At 41.8% G+C, this 14,066-nt stretch overlaps 1 long non-coding RNA gene across 2 annotated transcripts in view; it reads left to right on the top strand.

The window, feature by feature from the left end:
• Positions 1–10,631, top strand: part of LOC113947420 — a 101,147-nt gene extending 90,516 nt beyond the window's left edge. The window contains exons 5-6 of one of the 2 annotated variants that reach the window (XR_003527716.1): positions 2,330–2,469; positions 7,831–10,631. This is a non-coding gene — a long non-coding RNA (uncharacterized LOC113947420). The remainder of the gene's footprint in view (positions 1–2,329; positions 2,470–7,830) is intronic. The other variant, XR_003527717.1, reaches the window with a different exon arrangement.
• Positions 10,632–14,066: the final 3,435 nt, after the last annotated feature.

Raw genomic sequence — 14,066 nt, 5'->3', positions numbered from 1 at the left:
GAGAAGGAAAGGGACATGTTATGTAGACTATAGAAGCTTCATCAAATGTCCTTAGCTAGCTTTCATGAAATGATGAGTGTGTGGCTGAACTACCCTTCCAAAGGAGTGCTCCAGCAGATTAGCAGAGAATACAATGAAGGGTCATTTTTCTCTTGGAGCTGTTTAATTCCTTTCTTTTATTGAATCAGTGAATTGCAGATTTCGCTTATCAAAGGTTCAGGTTCCTTTGGAGCTCTCTGATGATGAGCCATATTCTGCGATGACTTCCATCCCAGGCAACCCCACCAAGTTCAATTACATCTTGGGGAGAAAAAAGCAGGACAGACGTTAGCTTGATGTTTTTAACAGTGTTGTGACCGCTAATGAAGCATGATCTGATCTGGTACAAGTTCAGACACTGCTGCCAGTGTCTGTCTTTAATGTGAAGATGCAATTGATACATCAGTACATCATGTATGCAGGAAAGTAGAACAACTTTTCTTTTTTGTTTGGTTTTGTTCCCATTGAGGAGTCACTCAGATAAAATATGCAAGAAACAGTTCAGACAGTTTTGGCAATGAAAAGGTTTCTTTTCCTCCCACTCCTGCCCCACCCGAAATTAAGGGATCTGGTTATTTTGTTAGTTAGCATGGGCAAGTTTTAAGACTCTCCTTATAAAATAAAGGATTGGAATTTTGCTGTTATAAAGAAGAATTGCAGAACTGGAAATGATCCATATTTAGGACATGAATGCAAGCTGTTATGCAGATCAAAGTATCTATTTGAAGCTGAATTACTCAACAGCATCTATCTATGCCTCTTCAACACCTGCAGATTAGCAATGTAATCATGTGGAGGTTGCTATAGCTACATCTCCAGAGCAGGTGGAGTTCTTCATCTCTTGGAGCATTATGTTCATTCTTTGCAAATAAACCATAGAAGAGTATATTTAAAATGCCACCCTAGCGGTATCAGCTCCTGTCTCTAGCTGAAACTGTCATGTCTGATCTGCGCTTACCCTATTAGTCCTGATTGTTTTCTCTAGAAACAATGCCACTTCCATCTGAGTATCGTGCCTTCCTTGTAAATATTTGTGAACAAGCACCAGGGCCTTGACAATCTAGACCTAGTAACATCATAAAGCAGGTGCTTGAGTTTAAGCTGAGAAAGACTGCTCAAGTATATCTAGCAAATATGTAGTCTTGCCTTAGGTTTGATGGCATGTAAGACTGTAAGCTGGAGCTAAATACAGCATGTAGCAAAACTACCAGCCTTCAGCAACAACATTTTCCAGAGTCGACCAAATGCTCAGACAGCAGGCGTGCTGGTTGTGATGGTTTTCAGCTGGTCTCTTTTAGAACAAAGGCTCTACTCATTTTTTTTCTCACTTTTTTTTTTTTTGTTTGTTTTTTTTTTTGCATTGAAAATTTCAGCCTTCTTGTTTGGGTTCTCTTGCTGTTTACTATAGCAAAGGGCTGTCCAGACGACCTTTCCTTCTAGCTGTCTATCTGCGGTGACTGATATATGCTGTAACCCTTAACCCTCTGCCAGTCAAGCCCACAACATTCTAACCTTTGTGAAAACTCAATAATAATCCCTGTGCAAAAATTTGATAGCCTAAAAGAAAAGCCCTGACAAGTAGAAAAGATACAGACAAGAAGCTAAGAAGAGAAAGTACCAAAGAGTAGATAAAAAACAAATCAAGGTGCTTTGACTTGTCTAATTTTGTCATTCTCCTTGTTTGTCTTTTGCTCTAGCTCTTCATCAAGTGCAAGCTTTTCATTCCGTAGTGAAGGTAGGGAAGGAGAGATTTCTTACTAAAAGTTGTCAACAGCAACAACAACATCAGAGGATGTTTTCCCTCCCTGGCAAATTCTAATTACTACACTAAAAAGCTCAATATCAGAAAATGCTCCAAACATAGCAATATTTCAATAGCTTTTCAATAGAAAGTTTGAGTTTTTCCTGGAAAGCGGATGCTGTTGAAAGGGCATTTAGCAAAGAAGTAGAAATTTTTGCCAATGCCCAACTTCATCCTTAGCACTGCTCTTTTTCCATTTTCTCCTTTTCCCTCCAGTTTATTTTTGTCCGTTAAGTCATCTCTCTGATACACTGACGCTTTAACTTTTTACAAATTACTGAAATATGTATGTTCCTCAGAGCCTGCTAACTTTTGTCTGCCCCAAAAAGCAGCGTTGTAAAATATATTCCTATAAATTCAGGCAGATAAAGATATGTCATGTTGCTTTGAAAGAAATCCATCTTCATGTCGATTGGTGCATTACATATCATAGAATCATAGTATGGTTTAGGTTGGAAAAGACCTTTGTTTTTCTCTCTGTGTCTTCAGGCTGTTTCCTTTCAGGAAGTTTCTTCTACATGTTCTGCAGACTGCTGGTACTGATGACGATAATGAAGAGGCCACTCATTAGGAGAGAGGCTTTTTAGTGATCAGTCTTTCCACTTACTTCAGGAATACTGTTGAAAAAGGTGAGCCAGACAAAGGTAGCATGGAGAAATTCACATCAACCTTGCCTTTCTTTTCTTCTGACACTGTCTTGGTCATAACCAGCAATCAAAACATTGCCAAAAGCAGCAGTATACATTCTGGCTTTGAAAAGGGTATGGCTTTAAGGCATAGAGGTGAAGCCGGCTACAGCATCATGTGCTGCAAGAAATATCTCCTCCTATCTAGGTGCCGAATTCCTGTCAGGATTGAGCCATTACAGAGCAGGAATTAAGCCTTGGTAAATGTAAGACCTGGGGAGAATGTGCCCAATGGACAACTATGAAAATTGATTTATTTGTTTTTTTCAAGCTTCAAGTCCAGAATTAGGGTTATTTATTTTTTTTCTCTTTGAGCTGTTTTTTCTCTAAGGTCTATTAAAATTTGTGAACTGGTAATTTTGTACTACACCAAATTAAGAGTAACATTTGCTCATTATTTAGCTGCCAGGAACTTAATTTTGCTTTTTGTGGCCTGCCTGACAAACAAGAGGTACACACAAATTTGCATGAACAAGGTTTTCAAAAGCAGCTGGCAATGTGGGCAACTGTGGTTCCCCACCCTGAGACTCCTGCAGTGGACTTCCTTCCCTGAAATGAAGCCTTCCTTATGACATCTCCAATCAAGCAAATAAAAGACATGCCCCATATCATTAGTCAGTTTTAAAGCAGACTACCTTAACCATCAAAACCAAAGAATGTGGTCTCAATAATTGCCAGTGTGCCCCAATTGTCCAGGGCACCTGAAGGACTTTTTCTGAAGGACAAAAACTCTTGCTGGGAAGTCTCCTGAATGACTTTGTTACAGAGAAAATAAAAGAAAGTCAATCTGTTTGAAGTGGTAGCAATCAGTACTTGGGCTGAGGCAGAATTTTGTTCCGTGCCTGAAAGAAATGCAAAGGAACAGAAAAGACCACAAAAAATGGCATCTGTTTCTTTGGAGGCGGAGCAGTGTTGGGGGAGGAAGTTAATCTCTATCCCTCAGTACAGCACTGTGCTCACAACTCCCTAACTGGGCTTGACCATGGGCCCTGTGCTGTGCCCTGCCCTGGGGGTCCATCAGTGGGAGAGTGGTCCCATGCTAACCTGTTACATCCACCACTGGCTGCTGGTGGGAGCCCCAGGCACACTGGCTGGCACCTTGCTGCCAGTGCTGATGTGCCCAGCAATTCAGAGGCCAAAGAGCTGCAGTGGGTTGCCGGCAATTCTCAGCACAGCTTCCTCTCTATTCCCATTGCTATGGAAATTGTTTCTGGAGGCAGCCCTAATTTTCCTTTCATCAATCAATTAGGGGCAGGCTTTGCACTGGGTTGTTTGTTTCCCCAGCACTGCTCCACTTGATATTACTTTCTTCATGATAAATTAACCACAGCTGGACCTGTCTGAAATTGCTAAGAATTCTCTTATATAAAGTGAAGAAAAAAAGAAAAAAAGAGACATACTAAGCATGAGAAGCAGGAATAAATTGATATTTCAAAGAGGAAGGAGTGGGAATAGCAGGGACCTGACAGCTGCCCAGGGAAAAGGATGTCCTCTGATTGCCTGTCTGGTCAGGTCCCACCATCTCCCAGAGTCAGGCAGGCTAACAGCGTGGTTCAAAATCCATAGCTCCTCTGTGTATTAGTGGTGACACTCCTTGTTATGCTGAGCTGTGTAAACAGCTAGGAGCTTTCTGGAAAAGTCCAGTTGTGAGGCTGTCACTTATTCCTTTACCACAGACTCAGCCAAGCCAAGGCTCCCATGTTTGACACAGGGACATGTCCTCTCATGGAATAAGAAAAGCAGGGGGAAAAAAAAGGTCTTTTTTTGCTACTATAAAAGTCTGGCACCAGGAGCTTTGAAATCATGTGCTCTTTTAAATCAAACAAACTTACTTTACATTTTCCCTCTGCCTTCCCCCATCTTCTATACTTACTTGCCACAACAGTCTCCCATAACATATTAACAGATTAAAAATAACCTTCTGCCACCCTTCATCTACTTTGGCCAATTTAAAACTAGACAAACTACCCCAGGCACTGTAGAGTAGAGGAAGCACTATGTGCACATGTGCATGCATAGGGCTCTGACCTAAAGGGAACAACTTTAATAGCAAGTGGCAAGAGGTTATTTTTATTTCCAAGATGTCCTATTTTGCACCCTCCTTTTTCAGATTTTTTTTTTCTCTTCTGCTGAGACAATCAGACAAAGGCCTAGAAAAGTAGTAATTACAGTTATTAAGTGACAGGAACAATGATTTCTGAACAACAGGACACAAAAATACTCTGTCAATGCATTCATCTTTGCTGAAGCGATCAGGTCCTAGTGATTAGAGCTGAGTGAGCAGCAGAGAGAAAAATGCATGGAAAGGAAGACTTGTGTTTTGAATTGACCCTGGGTGCAGATATTTCTCAAAATGTTGTGTGAAAATGGCTATTAACTACCAACTCTGCATCCCCCACCTCAGTATGGATTATTTTGAGGGGACCTTTGACACAGAGGCATCAGTGAGGGAACGAACACAGCATCATATGAAGAAGCAGCTACAGTCCTAAAGCAAGTGCAACCTATGCAGTGGCTGCACGTGCTTGCAAGGAAAGATGTAAGGAATACAAAGAATACAGGGGCTTGGAAATACATCTTAGTATCATACATGTTCTTGCAAAATTAAAATAACTGTAATGTCTGTAGGAGCAGGATGAGATTGGACAGGAGCAGAAAACCTGTGGAGTGTGGGGGAAAGAGACACTGTGTCCTCTGCTCACCCAGCAGCTGCATGGCTCAGAATGCCTGAGATCCAGCCATGCAGAGGGTGGAGGCAGAAACTGGACAAGAATAACCCCAGCACCCAATTGATACATGACATTCACCTGTAGAAAGGGCCACGTAGCTGGGCAATGGCCATCCCAGCTGATGGTCACCACTGGTTTTCTCCTATTATAGACCTCAGTATTCTCTTCAACATGTTGTCTCTTCAACGTCTTCGTAAATGACCTGGACACAGAGGCATACCAGGTAAGTTTCCTGATAAAACCAGGAGGAGCTGTCCACTACCTCAGAGGCAGAGAGACCCTGCAGAGAGACTTTGACAAATTAGAGGGCTGGGTAATCCCCCACTGTATGAAGTTTAACAAACACAAGTGCCATATTTTGCACCTGGGATGGGGCAACTCTGGATGTATGTACAGACTGCGGAATGAGATGCTGGAAAGCAGTGCTGTGGAAGGAGACCTGAGGGTCCTGGTCAATGGCAAATTGAATGAGTCAACAGTGCCCTGGCAGCCAGGAGGGCCAACCATGTCCTGGGGGGCATCACCAGATGGTAGAGGGAGGGGATTGTCCCACTCTGCTCTACACTGGTGTGGCCTCACCCTGAATATTGCGTGCAGTGTTGCGTGCCACAATATAAGGAAAACATTAAGCTCTTAGAGAGTGTCCAAAGGAGGGCAACAAAGATGGTGAAAGGCCTTGAGGGGAAGCCCTACGAGGAGCAGCTGAGGTCATTTGGTCTGTTCAGCCTGAAGCAGACTGAGGGGAGACCTCATTGCAGTCTACAACTTACTTGTGAGGGGAAAAGGAGAGTCAGGCACCACTCTGGTGACCAGTGACAGAACCCAAGGGAATGGACTGAAGTTGTGTCAGGGAAGGTTTAGGTTAAATATTAGGAAAATGTTTTTCAACTGGAAGGTGGTTGGGCACTGGAACCAGGAGAATGGGCTCATCACCAAGCCTGACAGAGTTTAAAAAGCGTTTGGACACTCTCAAGCATACGGGTGTGATGCTTGGGGTGGTCCTGTGCAAGGCCAGGAACTGGACTTTGATGATCCTGATAGGTCTCTACCAACTCAGGATATTTTGTGATTCTATGATTCACACAAAATGTTTTGTGTCACAACTTAAGATACAAATTCCTTTAGCAAGGATTTGGAGCAGATTTTTCTTGAGCATTTTTGCTTCAAAGATCGTTTGTGCTGGTTATTAAGCAGTGTTAACCAGGTTCAATCTATCTGGCAACTGGGCTGCAGGGTAAAATATAGAAATTTCTGGGTAACCTGAGTTGACAAAAAATCTGTTTCCCCATTGTTCTTCCTTGAGCACATACAAAAATCAATAGCTCAGAAAGCCCTTCAGTGCCTCTGTCCTCACATGAACTCAATTTTTTTCCCAGCTGCTGCTCATTTACCTACCAAGGCAACCAGATGCTTCCTGAGGTTTGCTGCCAATATTGTGTCATCAAAGGTGAACTGATGTCAAGACACAGCAGAGTACATGCTGAGAGACTGAGCTTATTCAGAAACCATGGTTTGCTTCCCCCAGTCTTCACACACATCTGTACTTATTCACCCATGCACATATTGCTGAAAGAGTACCTGGTATAGGGAGAACCATCTCCACAAACTGATGCATCCTGTCTGCTTCCCTCGTCCACAACTTCAGCCTTACAACTTCTGTGAGGTGCATCAAATTTCAGGGTAGACCAAAAGATGCTATTAATTTGGACCTGTTCAAGAACTGAACTTCATCACAAAGGCATCTCTGCTCAACCTGTCAACTAAGGACGGTTTGGAGGACTGCTTTCTCCTCTGACTTGGTAAAGAGTTGTTCATTTCATGTGGAAAAATAAAACATGTTATTAGACAAGTCTTGGACACTTAGCTCTCTTGTACTGCTTCATGGCTACATCTCTGGCATAAATCAAGGACTCTAAGTTGACCTAATGCCTGGCTTACTAGCTGCACAAAGCTTTCCATGACATATTTAGGAATTTTTTTTTTTCCTTCATCTGAATTTGAAAATATTTCCTGGCAATGGAGTATCAAATAAAAACTTTGAGATTGATGGACTTAGTTGTTTTTGTGTGGGGAAGCAAGGATGTTTCAGCTCTGACAATTGTACTTCAGATCCCCTAGTTAGTTAGCTGGTAATTTTCTTTCAGATTTAAATACTCTTCATGATAGTATTAAAATTGTAATTTTCAAATTTAGTGCACATTAGGACTTGTAAATTCTCCACTGGTACACTAACTAGGGGGAAATGCTCATTAATATCTCTTATTCTCTTACTAACAATAATTCTTAAGGCCTGTTCCACAAATACTTTGTGTAAAATGCTTAGTGGCAATTTCCTCAGAGCACTTTGGATTATTAAGGTGGCAACAGAAAATAGTTATAGCCTTGGCTTTTTTGATTTGCTTTGCCAAATCATTCAGCAAAAATATCAACGTCAAGATGGTAGCAGTCATCTCCCATTACCCACTCTGCAGCCCCAAACCAATAACTCCCATGTTTACTTCATGTAGGGACCAATTATTTTGAGGTATTATAAATTCTTTCAAAATTATGAAAATGTTGACATAATATTTTTCAGCTTTCAGCATTACTGAGCAACAACCAGAGTTCCCAGCAACACTGCGTTGGACAGCCCTGCTTGCTGGAAGAAGGTGAAGAAGGAGCTTCCTACTTGGGTACCTTGGGAGGGAAGTGACCGTTGTGGGTGGAGGCGTGCAGACAACACACCCAAAGTCCCACTGCTTTCCTGTGCAGGGAAATCCTTCAGCTTGACTGGAGTCAGAGGAAACCTGGTCTCTGTCCCCACACAAGGTCACACTGCAGTCCTGGGAATCAATTTTCCTGGATAAACCAGAGGTTTCCTCCCAGTGGACACTCCTTTGCTCTCTTTCTCTAGCAAGCAGCTTTGATTCAGGAAACTTTTTCTGCTGATTGGGTATCAGCTGATTGTTACTGGAGTGCTGGGGTACTGGAGAGTTGGATGATGAAATGCCTCACCTGTGGCTGCCCAATCTCATGCTGCTTCCTCTCTTCAATAATGCTCCCACACAGACATCCATTTACTTATCTAACCATGGGCTAACTTTTTGTCTGGTTTTTTTTTGAGCTGTTGTGGGATTTGTTTCCAGTAGGCGTATTACTTGATTAATGACCTTTCTGTTAACACTTGCTCATATTCCATATGGGATCTTCTTGGGCTATCTAAATGCACAAAATACTTAAACTAATTTTTTTTCTCAGCTCATCTCTGTTTTTAATAACACAATTTTTTTCTCCTACCTCCAAAGAAAAAAGAGCATTTTCTAGCTTGCTCAAGCTCACGTTGAATGTTTCTTGTGATTCATGTTGTCACTTATGCAGTATTCCAAGAAAACAGAGCATGGACAGGCTCTGTCAGGAAGGGTTTTGTAATCTATTTGTCATTTCTTTTCTGTATAGATTAAGGGCTAAATTTTGTGATGGCAGATGAATTTGTAGACCCCATCTCCTTGAAATCACGCCAGCTATTCAAAAGAGAGAAGCTGCTTTTCTTTCAACCCATGACGGTAGCGCTTTCCTGGATGCAAGTTGAAAAATATTTACATCATTATAAATAAGCAGGGTGTAACTATAAATAAAGAACACGGGTAATAAAGTGTTATCATTGAAGTTGAAATTAAAATTGGATCCTGCCAAGTCCTAAACATAGATCATGACAGAAAAATCCAATAAGGTTTGTTTGTTTGTTTGTTTGTAGGTGCTGTAATTATAGACTAGATAAAGGAAAGAAAAGATTATACAGCAGACATAATTTGTAATGATTACAGTAACATTTCTGATGCAATACCATGAAAAGAATGACTACTTGTGCATGGCATCCACACGTGCATCTACATCCCTCCTCAGGGAGGTACCCTCTGCAGCACTCACCTCATAACCTGAGACATGTCACAGCCTGTATGACCATGGGCTATGTGACCACAGACTGTATGACCGCAGGCCTGTTTCCAAAGAGTGTGCTCTGGTGGGCACTGGGTGACTCCTGCTAGGGTTGTCCCTGAACCTGACCCCATGCAGCTAGATCCCCCCACCCAGGGGAGCCCCTGTTGTATGGTAAATAAAGAAGCCCTGGAGTAGAGGGATGTTTCGACTGTCTCTAAATGCAAGACGTTCATCTTGAATTAAGTTACTTCTTTATCACCGGGGTTTGATCCGAGCACTGTGCCCTCCACTGGCAGAGCAGGAAAAGATTTGCATCCATTGGGAACATGGACCGTTGTGAAAAAGTGCAGTTGGGCGCAGAAAAGCCCTGAGAGATGTTCATGCAAAAACAGAAAGCATTTCGTTTTAGTTACCAAGAGTGAAGTCTCTTGTTACCTTTCTGGAAACCAAGGCTTGAGGCCAAAAGCAATTTCTTGTACTTCAATAACTGAAAATAAAGCCTTAAAAAAGAACATGTCAGGGAATTAAATGAGAACCACAAGTTTAGCTGGGCTAGTGATTGCCCTGGAGAATATTGAGGTGAAATGTATAGAAAAGAGGGGGTTAGAGACACAGTTAAGTGAATTACTAGTCCCATCTGTAACACCTGTCATAGTCCTGACTGCTGGGTATTTACTTTCAAAGAAATCAGCTTGCACTACTGTTTGATGAAGAGCCCTAAATCAGGTGTAGAGGTGCAATTACTGAAAATGAATCTGTCAGAGCAAATCTCAGGTAATCAAGGAGTCCTGTTTGGGCTCCCCTCCTGTACCCATCCATGCCTTAGGGATAACTGAAACCAATGTTCCTCAAATCTATTGGGAATGAGCAACACAGATACAAGGTAGACTTACTAAGAAGGTTAAAGAAACTTTAACATGTTTGCCACAGGCTGATAATGGCATCTGGGAGTCAGCCATCCACAGGGGCATGTCAAATGGTGTTTGTATCTCCTTGAAAAGAATCAGGATTATTTTAGTGCCAAACAGAAGACATAATCTGATGCAATTTTCAGAAGCACCATCAGCCCCTGATAGACAACATATGCCCACAGCTTCTCACGCCTTCCTGCAGTAGCGGGTATGTTCTGATAGGGTTTCAGTGCGCAGTGCATGACAGATGATTTGAAAACTGAGTATTCTTGAGGAATGGGCATGAGACTCGTTTGATTCTCTGAACTCAGTCCATTGACTAGTGTCCCTGAGCAAAGATGTTTTTTTCATTAACTAGATCTCTGTTTGGTTGTGCCTTTCTTATTATAGATGAGATTCCCCCCAGCTTGTCTTTCGTCTTTAAGCTATGCAAGTTTCTGTAGAAAATTATGCATGAATATATAAAAGGCTCTGGACAATATCAAGAAATGAGTATGCTAACATTTTTGTTTCTTGGACACATTTTGGTTGGGTTTAGTTTTTTGTTATGGTGATTTTGGTTTTTTGTTTTAATAAAATTTTGCTCAAAGGACTGCTGTTGTCTGAGTTTCTACAGTATGTGCTTGCTTTAGTCCCTGATCCACACAGCAAAGACACATGGAAGCTCAGTGAGCCATGGCTCCTGATTAACTGCAGGCAAATGTTTCAGAGCTCTCCTGAAGGCATGAACTGTTTTTCAGAGCAATGATTTCTGTACTGTCCCTTCTGTGAAACAAGCAGAAAAAAAAGACAGGTGTTGCCTTCTCACAGCCTCTGTCAGAATTACTCTGAACACTTTTGCCCCCAAAGGATATATTGCGCAGATGAAAATGCTAGCATGAAAGTTTAGGTTTGGCAAAGATTTTCAACATTTTTTTTGAAAGAAGATTTTTTTTTCCTTTATCTTCTCTCTTTTTATTCAAGTTTGGGCAAAAGGGAAAAATTTAAATGTAGCTGTTATATTTAATGAAAAATAATTTATTTTTCTTGCTTTTAAAATAAAAATCCCATTTTTAACTTCCAATTATTTATCCAAATATTTTTATTCTCTTCTGCACTCTGGACATCTGATTTGTATGAGGCAGTGCTGTATTTAACCTTACTAGCACTAAAAGCAATAAAACATAAAATGAATAGGTGAAAAGAGATAGCAAGTCCCAGTTGCAGAATTACCTGGAATGTTCTGAATCATGGGAAGAAGTCAATAAAATAAAATTTACCTAATATTGATGAATGTCACAGTAATACACCTGAAGAGAACAATCAACACAAATATTTAGAATACATAGGTTGGTAAAATACCTTGGGATTGTAGTAGGTAATGAAGACTGTAGGAGCTTACATTCTGAGGAAAGCAATCTCTGTTCCAGGGTGTATAGAGTAAAGAGGGAACTGCCATGTGACAAAAAGAGAGTGATGAGTGCAGCATTTTGCAGTCTGGGTAAGGCTAGAGCTGGAGAACAGCAAGCGATTTTAAGCCTCATTTTCTAAAAAGGACACTGAAAATTGTCAGAGGATGGGCAGCAGGAATGGTGAAGGGAACTGTAGATGGGGGTATGACGGAAAGCAATTCACAGGGCAGGAGGGAACCCCAGCTAGCACCAGGATGAGCACTAATGTGTGCTGTTACGATGGACCTTCCCTGCGTCAGAGATGGTAAAAGGGTCTCAAATTAAAAGTGGAACAATCCCATTTAGATACAAGAGAAATGAATTCATAATAAGGGCTACTACACAGGCAATAGAATAAACTGTCTGATGAGCAACTGAATATGAGTCACCACTGGTAAAAGGTTTCTAAGGCAAGACTGGAAAACGTAGCAGTGGGATTATCATAGAAGAGGCCTCTCAGCATCATCTGAGCATGGCTGATCTAAAAGCTCCTCTGTTGTTGTTTTCATCTGCAATTCTGGGATCTCAGAGGCTGCAAAAAAAATGACTCTACACACAACAGAAGAGGTGATACAGATGGTTTATTAATTAAATCCATCTGCCAAATGTGATAAGCCTAGACTGTGACTGGGACAAAAGGTCCAGCCCTGCAAGCCTCACCCCAGCTGTCCCATCTGCTTTACAAGCATTTGCAAGTGCAGGTCCAGAAGCTGGAGGTGCTGTGTTCAAAGTCATCCGCAGAGGTGGCTTTTACCACACGCATTTGCAAAGGCTGGCACAGCTCCTGCCTATTTTAAATCGTTTGCTTCTGGAATTTGCAATGCTTGTACCAGTTAAATACTAAATTATCATAAATGTAATTTACATGTTTCCCAAATAAGGGAATGCAAGTGGAGAAGAGGGTTTCTGAATGTTCATATTTCCAAATTAAAGGGATGTAAATGAGCCTGCTGTTCAATTCAGTGTGTAATGTGTTATTTCACGGTTGTCTCCTTGATATTACAGGCCCCTTTTACATTAGGCAATGTCACATCCCACCCAAATCACCATGAGATAAAGATGTTCCCCTTTAATGTAATAAAGGACAATGACAATATTCCAACAGAGAAAATAGCATGCGCACTGATTTGGTACAAATGCATCATCTCCTGCTGGAAATACTCCACTGTGTCCCCTCCACCACAACATGCAGTGCTGCATAGCATCTTTCAACAAAAAGCCCTTTGTGGTGAGGTTCCCACTGACACCTCATCCTTCCTTCAGCACCCCACATCATTCCGAGGAAGAAGCTGCTTCAGCTTCCCATGGAGCAGTTTGTCTCCTGACAGCACAGGTGTGATGTGGTGCTCAGATCAGTCTGCTTCTTGCCAGAGGATTTCTGCCCTGCTTGTTTTCCTCATGTTCTTATAGCCAAGCAGAGGGAAATTATAGGATGGCTCAAAATTCATTCATTCATTAGGTGTTGGTGACAAGTCTTCCCTCCCTCCCCAATTATCTTTAAAGGAAAAGGGGTTGCTGTCTATAGTGTGGTTAAAGGTACAGTGGGAGGAGATTGATTTGTTAGACTTTAAGGAAATTATTTTTTAGACTTTAAGTCAATCATAGCTCAGTCTAGACAACCATAAAACATCTTTACTTCACACCAATAGGTGAAATTTATAGACCTGTTCACTGGCAAGTGAAATGTTCCCACAGGTTGAAGGGAAATCTTGAAAGTTTCTTATTCATTTGAGGGGGAATGTGTTGCTCCTTGCTCTTCCCTCCCCAGATTTACTTTACATCAGACTGCCCCATAAATCTATTTCAGTGACAATCTTTGGTGGTGTTTAAAAGCAGAGAGCACATCCTGAAAGCATAGTGATTTAGGGATAGGCAGATCTCATACCTTGCTGCTTGTGCTAAGGTAAAAGCTGCAAGGCTGTCTTTGTCTTTTTTTTTTTTTTTTCTGTGGCCTCAGGGTTTTTCAGGTGGCAGAGGACAGCTCAGACAGCTGCTCTGACCAGTTTCTCACCTCTCTGATCTTCTGAGATCACCTCTTGGGGTGCCCACAGCACCAGGGCATCATAGCTGTTGCCTTACTTGCTGCCAGTACGCCATGGCCACCTCTCTACAGGGACCTGAATAAAAGTGGGAGAGTAGCCTCAGATTTGCATTACAGCCACTTTGCATTACAGTGACTGACTACCTCCCGTTGTTTTCACTGTGTGTCAGGCAGAGATTTCTCCCTCTTGCTGTCCCCAGAAGCTTTTAAACTGAGCTGCTGAAGAAGTGTCTTGGTTTGGGGGAGCTAACCCTCTCCTGTGTCTCAGTGGAAGCAGGCTCAGGACAAAATGAACTTGTTACTCTGGATCCCTTTCACTTTCTAGTATTTGCTTTGGCTGCACAAGTATAATTTTACCCAAAACACAGCTCCTGCTGTGATTTTTTCCAGCTTCCTTTGACAATATAAACAGCTAAATGATGGGAACTGCAAGGGCCACAGCCTGCAGATGACACACCGCAAACCAAATTCTGACCGGGTTGCTCTGTTGTAAATGCAGCTCCATGACACT

The sequence above is a fragment of the Corapipo altera genome, unplaced genomic scaffold, assembly GCF_003945725.1.
Source record: "Corapipo altera isolate COAL_440 unplaced genomic scaffold, ASM394572v1 24b, whole genome shotgun sequence".
Classification (NCBI taxonomy): domain Eukaryota; kingdom Metazoa; phylum Chordata; class Aves; order Passeriformes; family Pipridae; genus Corapipo; species Corapipo altera.
Note: the sequence above shows the minus strand (reverse complement) of the source record. Positions and strands in the feature narration are given on the sequence as shown.